Source organism: Erythrolamprus reginae, chromosome 5, assembly GCF_031021105.1.
Source record: "Erythrolamprus reginae isolate rEryReg1 chromosome 5, rEryReg1.hap1, whole genome shotgun sequence".
In the NCBI taxonomy this organism is placed as follows: domain Eukaryota; kingdom Metazoa; phylum Chordata; class Lepidosauria; order Squamata; family Dipsadidae; genus Erythrolamprus; species Erythrolamprus reginae.
Genome location: NC_091954.1, coordinates 99,792,489 through 99,810,982, shown reverse-complemented (window position 1 = coordinate 99,810,982; position 18,494 = coordinate 99,792,489). Strand labels below are relative to the sequence as shown.

Here is an 18,494-nt window from a genome sequence, read left to right as displayed (position 1 = left end):
CATCCCTTTGGCGCATTCACAGTGCCGAAATTTGTTTTTCTTTCTTTAAAAAAGCCCAAAACAAGATGGCTACACATGCGCAGTGCACAAAATTCAGCTTCTGCGCATGCTCAAAAGAAAAAAGATGGCGGCCTCCACAGACCAGAACTGACCAAATTGGTTTCATGATGTCATTGTGACATCACCAACAGGTTGCTACCAGTTCGGGAGAACTGTTTGAACCGGGAGGAACCCACCTCTGCACTCTACCCCTAATGCAGCTTTTTCTTTTTCTTTTTTTAAAATATATATTTATTAATTTTTTCCCTTTTTAAAAAAAAGTACATAGTCATATTTACAGATGAATCTACATCGTATATACATTCCTATCGACATTGTCTTCTAATTACTTTTAGATTTCTTGATGTTTTATTTCAATGCTTCTTTTAAGTTTCTTTTTTTTGTCCATTGGTACCATTTTGTCCAGGTTTCATAATAGTCCAATTCTTTTCTATTATTAAGTTCCATTGTCAATCTGTCCATCTCTGCACAATCGTATATTTTCTTGATGATCTCATTGTCTTCAGGTATTTGCGGATTTTTCCAGTTCTGTGCAAATAGAATCCTTGCAGCTGTTGTAATATGCAAGCTTAAATATTTTACATTTTTAGAATAGGTACCTCTCATGATACCCAATAGAAAAAATTCTGGCGTATATTCTATTTTTGTATTTGTTATTTGACACAACCAATTATTTTTTTCCAGTATTTTCTTGTCTCTGGACATAACCACCATAGGTGAAAGAAGGTGCCTTGAGTGTTTTTACATTTCCTTGCAGCTTTTTCTGATGTGTTGCCTTTCAGATGTATCAAAGCTTTGACTTTCCAAATTCACAGCTAGCGTAGACAATAGGCTAAGAAATCTGGTATTGGTGCTGGACATTTCTTGCCAATAAACAGTATAGCAGCACCCTGGCTATTGTGAAGGGTGTTCAAAACTGAATCCTCCTGACATCAGTCAGAGTGATTTTGTAACAGACAACAAAGGATTAGTTCTAACGTTGCTGCCAGGGAGGAGTTCCTGCATGATTTTCTGCCTTTGGAGAAACAATAACTTGCTAGCCCTTGTATATTTTGCTAGCTCAGACAGTTCAGTATGTTTATTTTAGTCCATTAGATTAGGGAAGAGGGATCTAGACAAAACATAGAAGATCCAACATACATATTTCCTGAAATACCTGTTTGTACAAAAACATCTTGACATCCTACCTATAGCTTCAAGATTCTGTTGATGTTGACTGTCTTTGACATTTACCAAGGCAAGTTAAATTTCATCTGTTGCCGTGATGCTGGGATGTAAAACTTCACTGTTGTACTAACTGGAGCCCATTTTGGCTGGCAGAGTGCTTGGACCACCACAGGTGCCCCAACCCGAGTGATGTGAAGCTGGCCACATCCACCATGTAGGGGCAGGTTTCTTCTGCTGCCACTACCGGTGTGCTGCTCATGAAGTTTCAGGTGTCTTCCATATGTGTCCGTGCATCCCAGCGAGATTTTGCTTCTGTGCATGCGCCGAAGTCCTTTACTGGTACAGCGTCCTTTACCATTCCAGTAGCAACCCAGTACTGCCACCCTGGCACCCCAAAGTCAAATGCTACTGTGATGTGGCCAGGGGTAGGCTACTACTCAAATGGGTAGCGGGGTAGCGAAAATCAAGCTCCACCCCAGAGCACACAATTTGCACAGAAAGATGTTGAAGGAAAATGTAGGGCATCCTGCATAAGCCACGCCCACAGTGTGGTAGTAAAACTTTTGGTAGCCCTTCACTGGATGTGGCCCTCAATGAAACTGAGTTTGAAACACCTGAGACAGATTACAAAAGTTGACTGCCTTGCCTGGTATGCTCACCAAACAAAGAAACAAGCGAACAAACTCACCAAGGGTAGAATAATATAACAAGAGGAAGGTCATGGTAGTGTATGGTAAGGAAAAGGAGTGTGGAGGCACCTTTCTCGCCTAACCCATTTTATTAAAAAATAGAAGTTTTTTGTTGATCCATCACCAATGTTCCCTCTAATTTTTTTTTGGGGTGGGCGGAAAAGTATAGTGTCTGAGCGGCAGTCCCTTCGGGACTGGGCGGCACAGAAATAATAAACAAACAAACAAACAAACAAACAAACAAATAAAAAACCCACCCTGTTTTGCCTCAGAGAATATCAATATCAAAATGCCACTTAAATATTTGAGCTAGTTTCAAACTAGATTTTGATTTTCTTTCTCTCTTCCTTACTCCCATTCTTTTTCTTTCTCTTTTCCTTCCTCTCTTTTTTCTATCTGTTTCTCTCTCTTCCTCTCTTCCTCTCTTCCTCTCTCTCTCCTTCCCTCTCACTCTTTCCCTCTCGGCTTCTGGGCAGGTTTGGAAAACTCTGAGTTGATGATGATTTTTAAGTGAGAGATTGCTCACTGCTCAGCTTAGAGGAAACTATGTCCATCACATCTCATCTGTTAGAACGATGTAGGGTTAAGTTGGGGCTAGGCAGGGTTGTGTGAGACAGAAAATAGTGGGAAATATTTTGTTAACATACAGTACATGACTTATTTTTTGAAGTAGACAAATACCACATTAATAGACATGGTCTATAACTCCAAAAAGTTTGGCTAGATTGATTTCTTTCTGTCTTTCCCCTTTTCTGGAAGTTTATAATTATTTATACACTTCAATCTTTGTGTTTCTTTTTTTTAACTGTACCTTTCTGGAAAACTCAACTCAAGGTGATCTATAATAAATTAGCCATGTCACCAGTGAGGACACTATCACAGCAGGTATACCCATGCTACTCCTTTGTTTTATTTTAATAGTAAAATAAAGAAAGATGCCCTCAAGTCAAGCTTAACTTTCTGGGGACTGCAGTTCTTGTCAGTATAGCAAAACTGCAAGAAATCATGCAGTCGCCTCGGCAGCAGAACTTATTTCTGATATGTTTTTTTCCACTTCCCAGACAAGCAGTGATGGGCTCTTATGAGTATGGTCAGGTACGCAGAACTGGTAGAAAAATTTTGATCAGGTACCTAGAACCAGTAGAAAAAAATTGATTTTTTTTCTTTTTTTCTCTTCTGGGCATATTTTTCCTATTGCAGTAAATGAGGTTGAATGTTTATAATTTTAGAAGTGTTGTGCGTGCATGTGTATACATACCCTTTCTATGGTAGATAATGTATATTTTTGTGTGCCTGTGTGACTCCCGAGTTGTTCTGCCGGGCTCTCTGATAGGAGCCTCCCGAAAATTCAAGGGTACAAATTGCAGACACACACACGTTTGAAAATTCAAAACAATGTTCTTTATCACAAAATTCAAAATAAACTAAGTATTGCAAAGAGCACTCGTCCCAAAACAACTGGGTAGTCTGTACAATTTCCCTTAAGCAGTCATTAAGTACTTAGCTAGCAGCTGTGAAGCAACTTCACACCCCTTCTTCCTCCAACGAAGTGACACACACACACACACTGCTCTGCTGTGGTTTCAAAGGCATGAAAAATCAACAAAGTCCAGAAAACAGCAACCCAGGATTCCTGAAGAACTGCGATCAGATACTCTTTCACAACGGCCAAACCCACACACTGCTATTTATAGCAGCAGCCCTAATTACTGGAGCCCCACCCAACCACAGGTGGCCTCATTTTCTCTTGTAATAATCCTTCAGTTGTTGTCTCCTATGCATCACTCTACGCATGCGTGGGTCCATCATTAATTCTTGTTCAGAATCCAAGTATGATACAGATGATTGATCTGCCAAACTGTCTGCCAAACTTCCCTCTTCCCTGTCACTCATGCTTCCTTGGTCAGAGGAGGCAGATTCCATCGGGAGCAAAACAGGCCTGCGGCATGTGGATGTCTCCCCCACATCCACCTGCACATTCCTTGGGGCAGGAGCTGGGCCAGAGCTAACCACAACACGAGCCACGGTTCCCACATTTTTGGCATATTCTGTAAGTTAGTCCATTTGAGATACTTTGGTTCAAAAATGGTTGCCATATCACGCACCGTTTCACCTTGTTAAGGTGATGACAATGACAATTCTAGTGGTATACAAACACATTTTATCACCTGTGTAGAAAAAAAAAATACAATGCTAACAAAACCTGTCAAGAAATGGTTAAAATTAAAAGAGAGAAAAAATGCAAGTAGTCAATGAAAAGGTCTAAAACAATAAGCATTCGGCTGAGTGAATGTTGTGAAGAGATTATATGATGTGGGAAGAAACTGAGGTAAGAGAATGCTGGAAGAGGTATTTTAGACATTTGTATAGAACTGATAGTGATATGTCAAAGACTATCTAAGGAAAAAATGAGGAAATGCTGTGAGAATGTTGAAGTGGTAAGCCTGCAGGTGTAAGCTTTGTAACAGGAGAAATGTTAAAACATGAATGTGGTTTGCTTATGGAGTAGCTGTACAACTTGTCTCACATTGTAAAGACGGCATATGTGCCTAACAATTGGAAGAATCCTTTTATTGCTCTCACTTACCAAGAAATGAATGCAGCAGCTATTGGGTGCCTGGGAAACTATTTGACAGAATTGTGATTGAAAGGATATGAGAGCTTTGGGAAGTGGAATGTAGTTTTATGTTAAGCAGGAATCTGTACAATAGATACTTACTTTTTTGGCAGGTAATTGAAATATGTGTGAATGTGGTAAAGAAACCTAATTGTGAATTTGCTGTTTTAGAGGAAGTGTATGATAAGGTGATTAAGTTTATGTTTTGGAATGGTATGTGTGAATATGGAATTCATGGGTTGTTGAATTTGATAAAGGCACTGAATGATGGAAGTGAAGTGGGCTTGAAAATAGCAGGAGGTATGGGAAAGATATGAATATAAATTCATTGAACGAATTCATTGTTCAATGAATTTATGAATATGGACATAGAATGTATGAACAGGAGCCTATAACATAGACTAAAGTCATAGTGTTAATGTTAGATATATTAATTAAAAAGGGAAACATATTGTTAGCTGAGAATCTGATGACCTGAAAGGAATGTTAGATTGCATGGTGGATTGAGGTAGATAAAATTAAATGTTAATGGATAATTAGCTGATTAAGGAAACTATTCATAAGTAAATGAGTTTGTGAAGCTTTACTAAGGCTTACTAAGGATGAAAAATGTTTATCCTGCAAATTGTGATAGGAAGTGGGTAGTATGTGGTCAATTTTAGGGAATCAATGATTATCAAAAAGAAGCAAAAAAAATGACTTCCTATAAGAATATTGCTATTGTTATGGAAAAATTGGAAACTGAATATGTCAGAAGAAAGATAAAAGTAAATTGAAGTTCATTTGATAAAGTCAAGAATGAATACAAAAAGAAGTGACCCAGTACAAAAAGCAATTTTAAGATTTCATTTGACTATACAAGGAATGAATGAAAATCTCATCATAAATCAAACAGTTGGGGAAATCATGGATAACTGCAGAGAAAGGGGATGATATTTCTCCAGAAAATTAAAATTGGATAAAATTGAGAGATTATTTTAAAAAGTAGGAGTGAGAAGGTTAAAGAACAAAAATGCAGGTAATCCTCAAGATACAACCATACATTTAGCCACTGTTCAAAGATAAAGACTGTTGCAGCATCTCCACAATCATGTGATCAAAAGTTGAGTCCTTGGCAACTAGCAAGTATTTACAACCAGAGTCCAGGATCATATGATTACCATTTGCAGCCTTCCCAGCCAGCTTCTGACAAGCAAAATCAATGGGGTCACTTAACAATTGCATAATTTTGTGGTGACCTGTTTAATGACCATGGCAAAACAGGCATAAAATCAGGCAGGACACTCTTAACAAACTGTGGTTATAAACGGTGATTATGTGCAGATGAAATAGCATATGGCCATGTTACACCAACACTCCGCAGTCTGCATTGGTTGCCGATCAATTTCCGGGCACAATTCAAAGTGTTGGTTATGACCTATAAAGCCCTTCATGGCATCGGACCGCCTTCTGCCGCACGAATCCCAGCGACCGGTTAGGTCCCACAGAGTTGGCCTTCTCCGGGTCCCGTCGACTAAACAATGTCGTTTGGCGAGACCCAGGAGAAGAGCCTTCTCTGTGGCGGCCCTGACACTCTGGAACCAGCTCCCCTCGAAGATTAGAACTGCCCCCACCCTCCTTGCCTTTCGTAAAGTTCTTAAGACCCATCTCTGCCGTCAGGCATGGGAGAACTGACATATCTCCCCTGGGCCTATACAGTTTATACATGGTATGTTTGTGTGTTTGATTGCTTTTAATAATGGGGTTTTTAGTGTTTTTAAATTATTAGATTTGTTCTTACATTGTTCTTGTTATTGTTGTGAGCCGCCCCGAGTCTACGGAGAGGGGCGGCATACAAATCTAATAAATAAAAGAAAATAAATAAATAAATATGGACATGAGGGAAATAAGAATAGTTTGAAAGGACAGAAAAATAATTGAATTGTATAAATATAAAGTAGATTTAGTGGTTCTTCATTGTCTCATTTTTCGGTTATATGCTTTCTATTACTTACTCTCTTTTTTTTTTACATTTTGCATGATGATCATTAATCACCAAAGGAAATAGCATGCGGAATTCAATAATTTACATTGTTTTACTACATACTATTTAGCATCTTGTGGGCTCTCAAATTTCCAATAAAACGTCTTTTTCTTTCTATGTTTGGACTGGATTTAATTATTCCTGTCACTGACAAGTTTGAAAATGACAGCGCCGGACTTACCCGGCAGGCAGGCTTTGCTGGAGGGACCGGGAGACACGGTCCCTCATGGCGGCCGCCATCTTGGATCCCGGGCGAAGTCTCGCGATGCGAGACTTCGCTCGGGAGATCGGGGCCTGATTGGCCAGGCCCCTGATTGGTCCGGGCGGGGCCTGCTTGCCCTATATAAGGGCGAGCAGGCCCGGGGCTCTTCCTTTTCGCCCGGACCAAGCTACAAAGCAGACGTTCGTTCGTCTGCTTGCGGCGGCCATTTTGTTTGGCGACCTCGTGCGAGGCGCCATTTTGTGGCCTGTGGGGGTGAAAAGCCTTCTCTCTTCATCAGCGGAGCCAGCATCGGCTGGCTCCGCTCCGGTTTGGAGCCTCATTGTTCTGATTAAGGGGGAGGGTGGTGCTGCCTCCTGGTGGCCTCGCGGGCGCGCGGGGGTCGCTGGGGATCGAGGCCTGGGATAAAGGCCTGGTGTTTTGGGCCTTGTTGCCCTCGGGGACAGGGGGGAATTGGCTTCCCGGGGGGTTTTAGCTCCGCTTAGGCCTGCTATTTGGAGCAGGCCTTGTCCCAGTGGTGCAGGGCCCGTTGGGGGAGGGCTTTGTCCCGCCCTGTTCCTTATTGTATAAAGATAGAATTTAGTGGCATGGCCCCTAAGAAGCGGCCAGCTAAGGCCCTCCAGGCCCAACCTGTGGTGCGGCCCAGGAGGGCTGCCAGGCCGTCTGCTCGGGTTCGGGCGGCGGCAGAGGGGCCCCCGGGGGGGATCCCGGTGGGGGGGGTGGCTGGGTTTATGCCCACGGTCCCTCAACCCGAGGTGTCCCCTTCTCTTTCCTGGGCCAGGGTCCTGGAGCGGCTCGACGAGTTGGAGAGGTGGAGGTCGGGGGCAGGCCCGGAGGGGCTTTCCCCGGCTGCCACCGCGGCTTGGGGCGCAGACCCCGAAGAGGAGTCGGCCCCAGCTGGGCAAGTGGCCCATGAAGTGCGGATGGCGGGCCCCGGACAAGCGGGCAGCACCGGACAGACGGGCCATGCTGGACAGATGGCCCAGCATGGGCAATGGTCATCGTTCCCGGGCCCAACCAGGATGGGCCCACCGTGGATGGCTTCGACCCCCTACGGGGCAGGTGAGGTTGCACCACATACAGGCACATCTCCGCTCCTGCCCATTCAGGGTCCTGGGTTCATCCCGGCAGCTTTGGGGGGTGGCAACAGCTTCACGGGGGCTGCTGCAGGCACCTGCGGTCAGGTTTGGTCCCCGCCGGCTCCGCCAGCGGGGGCGCTGGGGGTGCCTGTCCCGCCTGGGGCGGGGGTGGGGGGTTGGATTCCTCCTCCACCGGCCATTATGCCACCGGTCCCATTCATGTACCCGCCGGGGCTTGGGGTGCTGGGCTCGGGGGCCACCACGGTGTGGGACCCGTTCGCCAGCATCAAGCCTGGGGCCATCCCTTGTGGGTTGCCCGCCACTCCTTTAGGGTACCATCTGCACCCCTCAGTTAAGGAGGCAATCTGGCGGGGGGAATACGTTGATTTGTTCTCCCTCCTGAACAGGGAGGTCCCTAAACAAGATAAGGAGATTGTCCCTGGGGAGAAAGTGAAAAAGACAAAGGTCACGAAATGCTTCAGCTCGTGGCTGTATGCATTTCTGACCTTTGCGTCGGTTGTCATTCAGAGACAGCCGGAGAGGGCCGCTGCCTTGTTGAAGTACATCGACCTGATAGCGAGGGCCCATTTCGAGTATGGGGGGACCATATGGAGGCACTATGACAAGGGCTTCCGTATGCGCATTGCCCATGAACCCTACTTGCCTTGGAATATGGTGGTTCCGGACCTGTGGTTCCAGGCCACTCATATGTCAGGGAAGGAGGGCTGTGATAGGACCGATAGCGGTCATTTTATGGAGGAGGAGCCTGCGACGCCCGCGCCGGCAAAGGCAGTGGCGGGTGCCGTTAGTAAGGGTGCCTCTTTAATTTGTCACGAGTTCGCTGCAAAGGGGGCGTGTTTTCGCCCCTTTTGCAGGTTTCGTCACGCCTGCGGAAGTTGTGGGGGAAACCATTCCGCAGCCGTGTGCCCCCGCCCCAAGAAGGGGATTGAAAAGAAAGGCTCGGGTCCCCCAAAGCCTCCCCCACCTGCTGGGGGAAAAGGGGCCCAGCCCAATTAAGTTGGGGGTTCTCGAGGGTTGGTTGGGCGACTACCACCCTCGCTCGAGAGCGGCCGCTCTCTTGCTAGGCTTCGCAGAGGGATTCAGGATCCCTTATCAGGGTGTTAGGAGGGCCTTCATGTCTGACAACCTTAGGTCGGTTGTTGGTCATGAAGACATTGTTAGGGAGAAGATTGGGAAGGAGGTTGCCGAAGGCAGGGTCCTGGGGCCCTTTGCGGAGCCGCCCTTCCCGAATCTTCGTGTGTCTCCCTTAGGTGTGGTCCCCAAAAAGGCGAGTGGTGAATTTAGGTTGATTCACCATTTGTCTTTTCCAAAAGGGGAGTCAGTGAATGATTTCATTCCTGACGAGCTGTGTTCAGTCCGGTATGCGTCCTTTGATGCAGCCGTGACTATGGTTAGGAAGTGTGGGGTGGGAGCCCTTATGGGTAAATGCGACATTAAGTCGGCATTCCGGCTCCTCCCCATACACCCAGACGACTTTGAGCTGTTGGGCTTTCATTTCGAGGGGGGCTATTACGTGGACAGAGCTTTGCCCATGGGGTGCTCTGTCTCGTGCTCTCTTTTTGAGAGTTTTAGCACCTTCTTGGAGTGGGCGCTCAGGAGGCAAAGTGGCCTGGGTACGGTCGTTCACTACCTTGATGATTTCCTTTTGGCGGGGCCTGCGCATTCGGAGCAATGTTTTGCTTTGATGCGGGACTTCGAAGCCCTTTGTGCTCAATTAGGGGTGCCTTTAGCCTCTGAGAAGACCGAAGGCCCCGCCACCAGGATTACCTTTCTGGGTATTGAATTGGACTCAGAGGAGCAATCTTCCAGATTGCCCCTAGAGAAGTTGGTAAAGATTAAGCGGAAGCTTGATGAGGTTCTGGGCTGCCGGAAGGTGACCCTACGGCAGCTTCAGGAACTGGCAGGCATCCTTAATTTTGCCTGTCGGGTAGTTGTTCCTGGAAGGGCTTTTTCCAGGAGGTTGTATGATGCGATGAAGGGGCTCCGTTTGCCCCATCATCGTACCCGCATTTGCGCTGGGGTCAGGGCTGACCTCGGCGTGTGGCGGGACTTTTTGGATAGATTTAACGGGTTGTCTTTCTGGAGGCACGAGCTTCTGTTGGAAGCTGAGTTGCAGCTCTGCTCTGACGCCGCGGGGACTTGTGGTTTCGGGGTAGTGTTAGGTGACCAGTGGTGCTGGTCGGCATGGCCTCCGGAATGGAGTGCCTCTTCGTTGGTTAAGGACCTTACGTTCCTGGAGCTCTTCCCCTTAATAGTGGCCTTAGAGCTTTGGGGGGAGCAGTTTAGGGACAAGACTGTGCACTTTTGGTGTGACAACCTAGCGGTTGTCCATGTGGTAAATGCCCTGTCCTCAAAGAGCGACAGGGTCATGCGGCTTGTCCGCCATTTTGTGCACCGGTCCTTGTCTCTAAACGCATTGTTTTTGGCTAAGCATGTCCCCGGGTTGGATAACGGGGTCGCCGATGCCTTGTCCCGTGGTCAGTTGTCCAAGTTTCGGACCCTGGCCCCGTGGGCCCGAGAGTTGCCAGAGGAGTTTCCCGGCCACCTCTGGAGTCTGGGAGGGATCCAGAGTGGTGGAGAGGCTAGGCATCCCGGGCAATCCCCTTGTCTGTGGCGCCCGGCACCTTGGGGCATACCAGCGTGCGGGCAAGGAGTTTGGGGATTTCAGGCAGGGCTGGGGTTACCAGCTTAGCTGGCCCGGCCCTGTATAGCGCCTGGCCGGGTTCTGCGTCCAGCTTGGGCAGCGTGGCCTGTCAGTTAGGATGATCCGGTCCTGGTTAGCCGGCCTCGCCTTTCTGTACAAGGCGGGGAGGTTTGCAGTTTTTTCGGGTGACTTTGCATCCGGTAGGTGCTGGAAGGCCGTACGAGGGAACGAGCGGGGGCCCCCTGGTGACACTCGTCAGGCTCGACGGTGGAGCAGCTGCGCTTTAATCAACGTGGTTTTTGGCAGTCTGTGTTCCTCATTGTAAGAGGCCCGTCTTTTTGGGGCAGTGACTGGTGTCATGCTTGGGGCCCTTGGGGCCAGCGAGGCCTGGCCTCATCTCAGGCTGGCAATTCGCTCCGTGCCTTCCAGCACGCTGATCTGGCCGTTAGACAAGGGGGGGGGTCCCTTGTGGTAAGGCGGTCTGAGTCAGATCAGTTACGCAGAGGGGTTACCATCTACCTTAGTGCGGCCGCCGACCAATCGGTGTGTACGGTGGCCGCCCTACAGCTTTGGTGTTTTCTGCGGGGATCAGGTCTGGGATACCCGTCTAGGCATTGGGACGGTACCCCTTCTGACCCGTTTATACTTTTGTGCGTTAGTACCCAGGGCAATGGCCCAGGTGGGCACGGATCCCGCCGGTTATGGAACGCGTTCGTTCCGTATCGGCGCCGCCCCTAGCACGGCACTTTCTGGTTTCCCGGCCCACTGGATTCGGGTGACCGGCCGCTGGCGGTCAGCGGCATGTTTGGGTTATGTTAGGCCCGCTGAGGATCCTAGGCAGGGCTTAGGCTAGGTGACCTCTCTGCGTGTGTTTCCTCTTGCAGGTCCCCAGGCTGCCGTGACACCGACGGCGCTGCTGTGTGGCACAGCATGATTTGCTGGGCCGGCCGCCTGGCGGCCAGGAGCGCTGTCGGGACCCAGCCGTCCCTGGGGCGGTGGGTCAGGGTTGCCTGGATGGGGCCGGAGAGGTTGTGCGGTGGGAGGGTCTCCTACCGGTGTGGCTGGGCGGTCAGCATTTTGTGGCTGCGCCCGGCAATATGGGGGGCGGCTCCTGGAGTCGTTCCCAAGTGGGGTTTGGGTGGGCAGTGTCCTGTGGCCGCACCCAGGTGGCTGGTATTGCACTTAGGTGGCAATGACCTGTGCATGCTGGGAGGCCTGGCGCTGGTCATTTAGGCACGCGAAGACCTGCGTAGGCTTCGTGAGGTCTGGCCCACCACGCAAGTGGTGTGGTCAGAACTATTACCTAGGCTTGTTTGGAGGGATGCCTCTTCCCTTAGGGCCATTCACCGGGCTAGGCGACGGGTGAATAGGGCTACGGGTAAAACAGTTAGAGAGTTGGGTGGAGTAGTAATACCTCATCCCCTTATATCAATAGACCAGCCATGGCTCTACCGTGATGATGGCGTTCACCTGTCTGACAGGGGCACGCCATCTTCTTACAGGACCTGCAGCGGTCTCTGCGTGAGCTGGCGCAGATAGAGGGGGGAGTCGGGGGGCCAAGATAGAGATCTGACCCCCGCTCCTGTGGCAGGTTAGGGGCGGAAAATTGGGTGGTTTAGCAACCGCGCGTTCTCCCTTGGGCATCTTTGGGGATGATTGACAGGTTCTCTGCAAGCTCATGGAGGGAGTTTCTGCCTGAGCAGCTGGGGGGAACCTGTCTTTGGGTCCTGCACCTTTAATTCCCCGATTCGGGTTAGCCGGTGGGACCCCCCTCATGCACAGCATGGCAGAAAAGGTCACAGGTGACGGCCTGGCCCTCACCTGGACCTTGCATCGAGATACGCCCATGTGTTGCCCAGGAATGTTTACTGGCATAACGTCATTTCCGCCCCGGAAGTATTTGTTTGACCCTGCAGGTCCAGTTCCGGGTCATAGTTGTTTATGCTAATTTATGCAAAGTATTTGAATAAATTATGCAAATTTATGTTAATAAAAATGACCCAATTTTAAATCCAGCTCTGGTGTCCGTGTCGTTACTCCGTCTCTCCAGCAATGACAGCGCCGGACTTACCCGGCAGGCAGGCTTTGCTGGAGGGACCGGGAGACACGGTCCCTCATGGCGGCCGCCATCTTGGATCCCGGGCGAAGTCTCGCGATGCGAGACTTCGCTCGGGAGATCGGGGCCTGATTGGCCAGGCCCCTGATTGGTCCGGGCGGGGCCTGCTTGCCCTATATAAGGGCGAGCAGGCCCGGGGCTCTTCCTTTTCGCCCGGACCAAGCTACAAAGCAGACACCCGCCCGCCCTCCACTATTTTGCAGTGTGCTTAGGGGTCGCCCTTAGGGGGCCGAATGGGAATTTTTTGCAGTTCTGCCTCTTAGCTGAGCTGTTTTTTCGCCCATTCCACACTGGGGTGATGGCTGTGCGGTTAGGGGGTGCTTGCATTAATTAGGTTAATTGGCTTACCTTTGGTCATTTGGGTAGGCAGGTTAGGGGCGGAAAATTGGGTGGTTTAGCAACCGCGCGTTCTCCCTTGGGCATCTTTGGGGATGATTGACAGGTTCTCTGCAAGCTCATGGAGGGAGTTTCTGCCTGAGCAGCTGGGGGGAACCTGTCTTTGGGTCCTGCACCTTTAATTCCCCGATTCGGGTTAGCCGGTGGGACCCCCCTCATGCACAGCATGGCAGAAAAGGTCACAGGTGACGGCCTGGCCCTCACCTGGACCTTGCATCGAGATACGCCCATGTGTTGCCCAGGAATGTTTACTGGCATAACGTCATTTCCGCCCCGGAAGTATTTGTTTGACCCTGCAGGTCCAGTTCCGGGTCATAGTTGTTTATGCTAATTTATGCAAAGTATTTGAATAAATTATGCAAATTTATGTTAATAAAAATGACCCAATTTTAAATCCAGCTCTGGTGTCCGTGTCGTTACTCCGTCTCTCCAGCAACAGTATTTGTGGTGGGGTGAACATTTGGAGAAGCAACCTCTACAATAACCAGAAATTTTCACAAAAGGAAGATTATGTTTTCCTTTTTAAATCCGTTTCTGCTTTCTACCTCGGTAGCAATCACAAAAATGTTCTGATTGCACGGGAGCACGAAGGAACCTATCTCAAGGGATCCGTTAGTTACATCTTACAATATGTGCACCAATATTTTTATAGAAAATAAATATATATTGAATACTTCAGGTTGTATTATTATTTATTCATGCATATTGTCCTCTGTGTTCATTACATATTAAAATATGTTTCACATAAAATCAATTCAGATTATACTGAATGGATAACATTTCTTCCGCTCTTTATTCAGCACTGGGGGCCCATGACATTCCTTTCACATCAAATGGAGGCCTGTATTTTATTATTTTAATGCATTCTTGCTAGCCTGCTTCAATGATTCAGTGGACATGTCTGACTCTATACCTGCTACAGCTTTCTGGAAATTCTAGGCACTTCTTGCAGATTTGCAAGAAAACCTTTCAAAACCAGAGGATTTCACATCCATTATACCAGGAAGGCACCTAGTTGAGGAAGGCTGATATATGATGGTTTCATTCATCATGCCAAACTGCAGTCTGTAATGCAGACCAGTATATTGGATTAGTATTTATTTATTTATTAGATTTGTATGCCGCCCCTCTCCGAAGACTCGGGGCGGCTCACAACAGTAATAAAAACAATATAGCAATGGAACAAATCTAATATTAAAAAATATATAAAACCCTATCAGTAAGGGGCGAGTACAAGTGCACTAGAGTGCCTTCTGTCCCCTGTCCTATTGCTCTCCTATATCTCCTATACCTTTCTTCTCTTCCTATATTTCTTCTTCTATTCTTTCATTGATATGTTCTATTACTTCATCTTCTTTTCTATTATTTCTTAGATATATTTTACTATGAGTATCTCCTCTATAACCTTCATCATGTATTTTATTATGTATATATAGATATATACCCACTAAAACCCTCATTGTGTATTGGACAAAATAAATAAATAAAAATAAATAAAATTTTAAAAAAACCAAACAGCACATTCATACCAAATATAAAACAAAGTATAAAAAAGCCTGGGGGAAAGGTTTCTCAACTCCCCCATGCCTGGCGGTATAAGTGAATCTTGAGTAGTTTACGAAAGACAGGGAGGGTGGGGGCATTTCTAATCTCCGGGGGAGTTGATTCCAGAGGGCCGGGGCCACCACAGAGAAGGCTCTTCCCCTGGGGCCCGCCAAATGACATTGTTTAGTCGACGGGACCCAGAGAAGGCCAACTCTGTGGGCCCTTATCGGTCTCTGGGATTTGTGCGGTAGCAGGTGGTTCCGGAGGTACTCTGGTCCAATGCCATGTAGGGCTTTAAAGGTTATGACCAACACTTTGAATTGTGACTGGAAACTGATTGGCAGCCAATGCAAGCCACGGAGTATATTGTACCAACACAAGTTATGCAGATGTTAAACCATAGTTTGTGGTTTAATGGGATATACAAAGACAGTTGACTATAGTCGAATCCATAAACCATTGTTAATAAAGTCAGAGATTACGATGTGATGTGAAACTAACAGATTTTGCTTTCAAATGTTGATCACTTGCATGATACAATATCTTCATGTTCCATGTTGTAAGTATTAACTAAAAGTGTAGGGTGATTTAATCTGATATCAAACATTTGCAAAAATATAAAAAAAAATGCATTATTGCAGTTTACAGAGTCAGCATATTGCCCCCAACAATTTGGCTCCTCATTTTACCTACCTTGGAAGGGTGGTAGGTTGAGTCAAACTTGAGCTTGATGAGATTTGAACTGCCAAATTACAGTCAGAGGGCAGTCAGCAGAAGTAGCCTGCAGCACCACCATGACTCATTATTTGCTTTAGTGATCAAATAATTTAGATTGCATTAAGAATCTTTTCTACCTTATAAAATTAAGATTGTTAAGAAGATTTAAATGTGGCTTATTTAGCATCAGATTTCAGAGGGATTCTGCATTGTTCCTCTCTAAGCCCCAGATTGCAGACTGGTCCGTGATCTGCTAGGACAGTGATGGGCAACCTTTTGAGCTTGGTGTGTCAAAATTCACCAAAAAAACTAGCATAATTCGGGTGGTGTGTCACCTTGAGAAAAAAACACTCTCACTCTCTTCCTTCCTCTCTCATCTCTCTTTCTTTCTTTCTTTCTTTCTTTCTTTCTTTCTTTCTTTCTCTCTCTATCTTTCCCCCTCTTGCTCTCCCTCTCTTTTTCTCACTTTCCCTCTCTTGTTTTCTTTCTCTCTCTCTCTTGCTTTCTCTCTCACACTCTTTCTCTTGTTTTCTTTCTCTCACTCTTTCTCTCTCGTACTCTCTCTCTTGCTATCTCTTTCTCTCCTCCCCTCTCTCTTTCTCACTTTCTCTCTATCTTGCTCTGTCGCAATCACTCTCTTTCGTTCTCCGGAGGCTGGGGAAAGTGATTTTCAGTGTCGGGCGCATGGCCCGGCGCGCGCTCTCCCCATCGCCCTGCCAGCGTGCCCAGAACATTCAAAGTAAGAGCGAAGGTTTTTCTTACTTTGAATGTTCCTGGCGGGCTGGCAGGGCGATGGGGAGAGCGCGCGCCGGGCCACGCGCCCGACACTGAAAATTGCCTTCGCCGGCCCCCGCTGTGAGAATGCCTGCCGCGCCTCTCTTGCAGCGGAGGAGAAAGAGAGGCGAAGCGGGCGGGCGGGCAGGGGGCAGCGGCGAGTAGCCAGGGGCGCGAGGGGGCTAGAGGCACGGGGGGTGGGGTTGGTTCGTGCGCGCCCTTGGAAAAGGGTGCGCGGGGCGGGCGGCATTTTGGGGTGCGCTGGCACAGGCTTGCGCAGGCTACAGCGAACGGTGCAGCACAATGACTGCTATGGGTGCCAGGGGGCCGGCACACGGTGGCGGGCCAAAACCGGGGGGGGGGCCTGACGCCAGTCCCGGTAGTACCGGCCTATCGGTGGCCCTGCTGTACCTGCTTGCAGTCGGTGGGAAATTGGAAAGCAGGGAGATTTGCATCTTGGCCACTCCCTAAAGCTCCCCTTTTCTCGGCGGCCGCGTGTCACCGAAAATGGCTACGCGTGTCAGTGCTGACACGCGTGTCATAGGTTCGCCATCACTGTACTAGGAACTGGCTAGAATACATCCCCATCTGCACATACAAATGATACAGGCAGCACATGAAATTACAGGAAAAAAGCCTCCATAGAACTGGTCTCTGTTGACCAAAAGTAAGCCATGTTCTAGGCATGTTCTTGGTATGATTTTGGATCATTTTAGAAGAGAAAAGAACCACCATCTCTTTTATGATATTTTTACAAGAGCATGTCAATGTGTAGCTAATCTATAACATTTTAGGCTTTCATTTTCTGTTCTGTTGTTGCTGTTAGGTTTAATGTAACTAATGTAAAAGTTTTTATACTTATTTTTTGAATTAGTTCTAAGGTAGTGTATGCTGTTTCTTTGATTGTGGAATTGTTTTCTTGTTTGCTGCAAACACAATTATTTTGATGTGATGCAAGTTGGACATGCGTTGAATTGATATGGCCTAGAAAACATTACAAAGGCGTTACAAATACTGACTACAAGTTTATCTTGATGTCTGCTATAGTTTTTAGAAGAAACAGGATCGTTCACTAACGCTTTTCAATAAACTGTGTAGTTCTGAAATGTTTAATTCAGCAGTCCTAGTATTTGAGTCCTAGTGGATAACCATTTAAATAGGAGCCAGCAGTGTGCAGCAGCTGCCAAAAAAGCCAACACAGTTCTAGGCTGCATTAACAGAGGGATAGAATCAAGACCACGTAAAGTGTTAATACCACTTTATAAGGCCTTGGTAAGGCCACGCTTGGAATACAGTAATCCCTCGAGACTTCGCAATTCATCTTTCGCGGATTCGCTATTTCATGGGTTTTTTCAAAGGGGGCTTAAATAAATTAAATCCACTAAAAATTCATAAAATTCTTCTACAGCACTGTACTCCATTAAAGAAACTGGTAGGATATCACATGTAGTTCCAGCTGAGAAACTTTCTAGAATGACTGCTTAATGCAAAGGGTGGGTTTTAAAAGTCCAAATACTCATTAAATACATAAAAACATATATTTCCTGTACTTTGCAGAAATTCATTTTTCACAGGTGAAAAAGGAGAGAAAAGGAGCTGAACAAGGAGAGAAGCAACTTAGAACTAAGGAGAAATTTCCTGACAGTTAGAACAATTAATCAGTGGAACAGCTTGACTCCAGAAGTTGTGAATGCTCCAACACTGGAAGTTTTTAAGATGATGTTGGATAACCATTACTCTGAAGTAGCATAGGGTTTCCTGCCTAAGCAGGGGGTTGGACTAGAAGACCTCCAAGGTCTCTTCCAACTCTGTTGTTGTTGTTGTTGTTGTTCTTCTTCTTCTTGTTCTTGTTCTTCTTGTTCTTGTTCTTGTTCTTGTTCTTGTTCTTCTTCTTCTTCTTCTTCTTCTTCTTCTTCTTCTTCTTCTTCTTCTTCTTCTTCTTCTACTTCTTCTTCTTTGTTGTTGTTATTATTGTTGTTGTTATTTTTACTGTTATTATTTACACATTCAACTTATTTTGCAATCAAGAGAAGTGTACGTTGTTAAATTAGCTCAAAGTCTTTCGTTTCAGGAAAGTACACAATCTTGAAGCAGACAGTATTAAATGTTTTGATTTTAAACTTCTGGATATTTTTTTTTCTTTAAGAAAAAAACAGTTAGCGGAAGACTTACATTTTCTATCTCAGAAAATTGTGTCAGGGGGAAAAAAGCTTTATAACTAAATCTGAGTAGACAGAACATACGTATTGGACATGCTTGAAGAAGCTAACAGAAGATATGCTATTATTCCATATCCTTCTCTCAGTATACTTAAATACCAGTATAGATAATTGTTGCCTCTCGTGGCAAGATTTTTAAAAGCATGAATGAGAAAGAGTGTGAATGTTTGGCCAACCCAGAACCTTCTTCTACATTACAAGGGATGT

At 46.6% G+C, this 18,494-nt stretch overlaps 1 protein-coding gene across 8 annotated transcripts in view; it reads left to right on the top strand.

Annotated features, from left to right (window-relative positions):
* The window catches only part of MECOM (MDS1 and EVI1 complex locus), a 732,881-nt gene that overhangs the window by 481,854 nt on the left and 232,533 nt on the right, over positions 1-18,494 (top strand). The gene's annotated exons all lie outside the window — the stretch shown is intronic.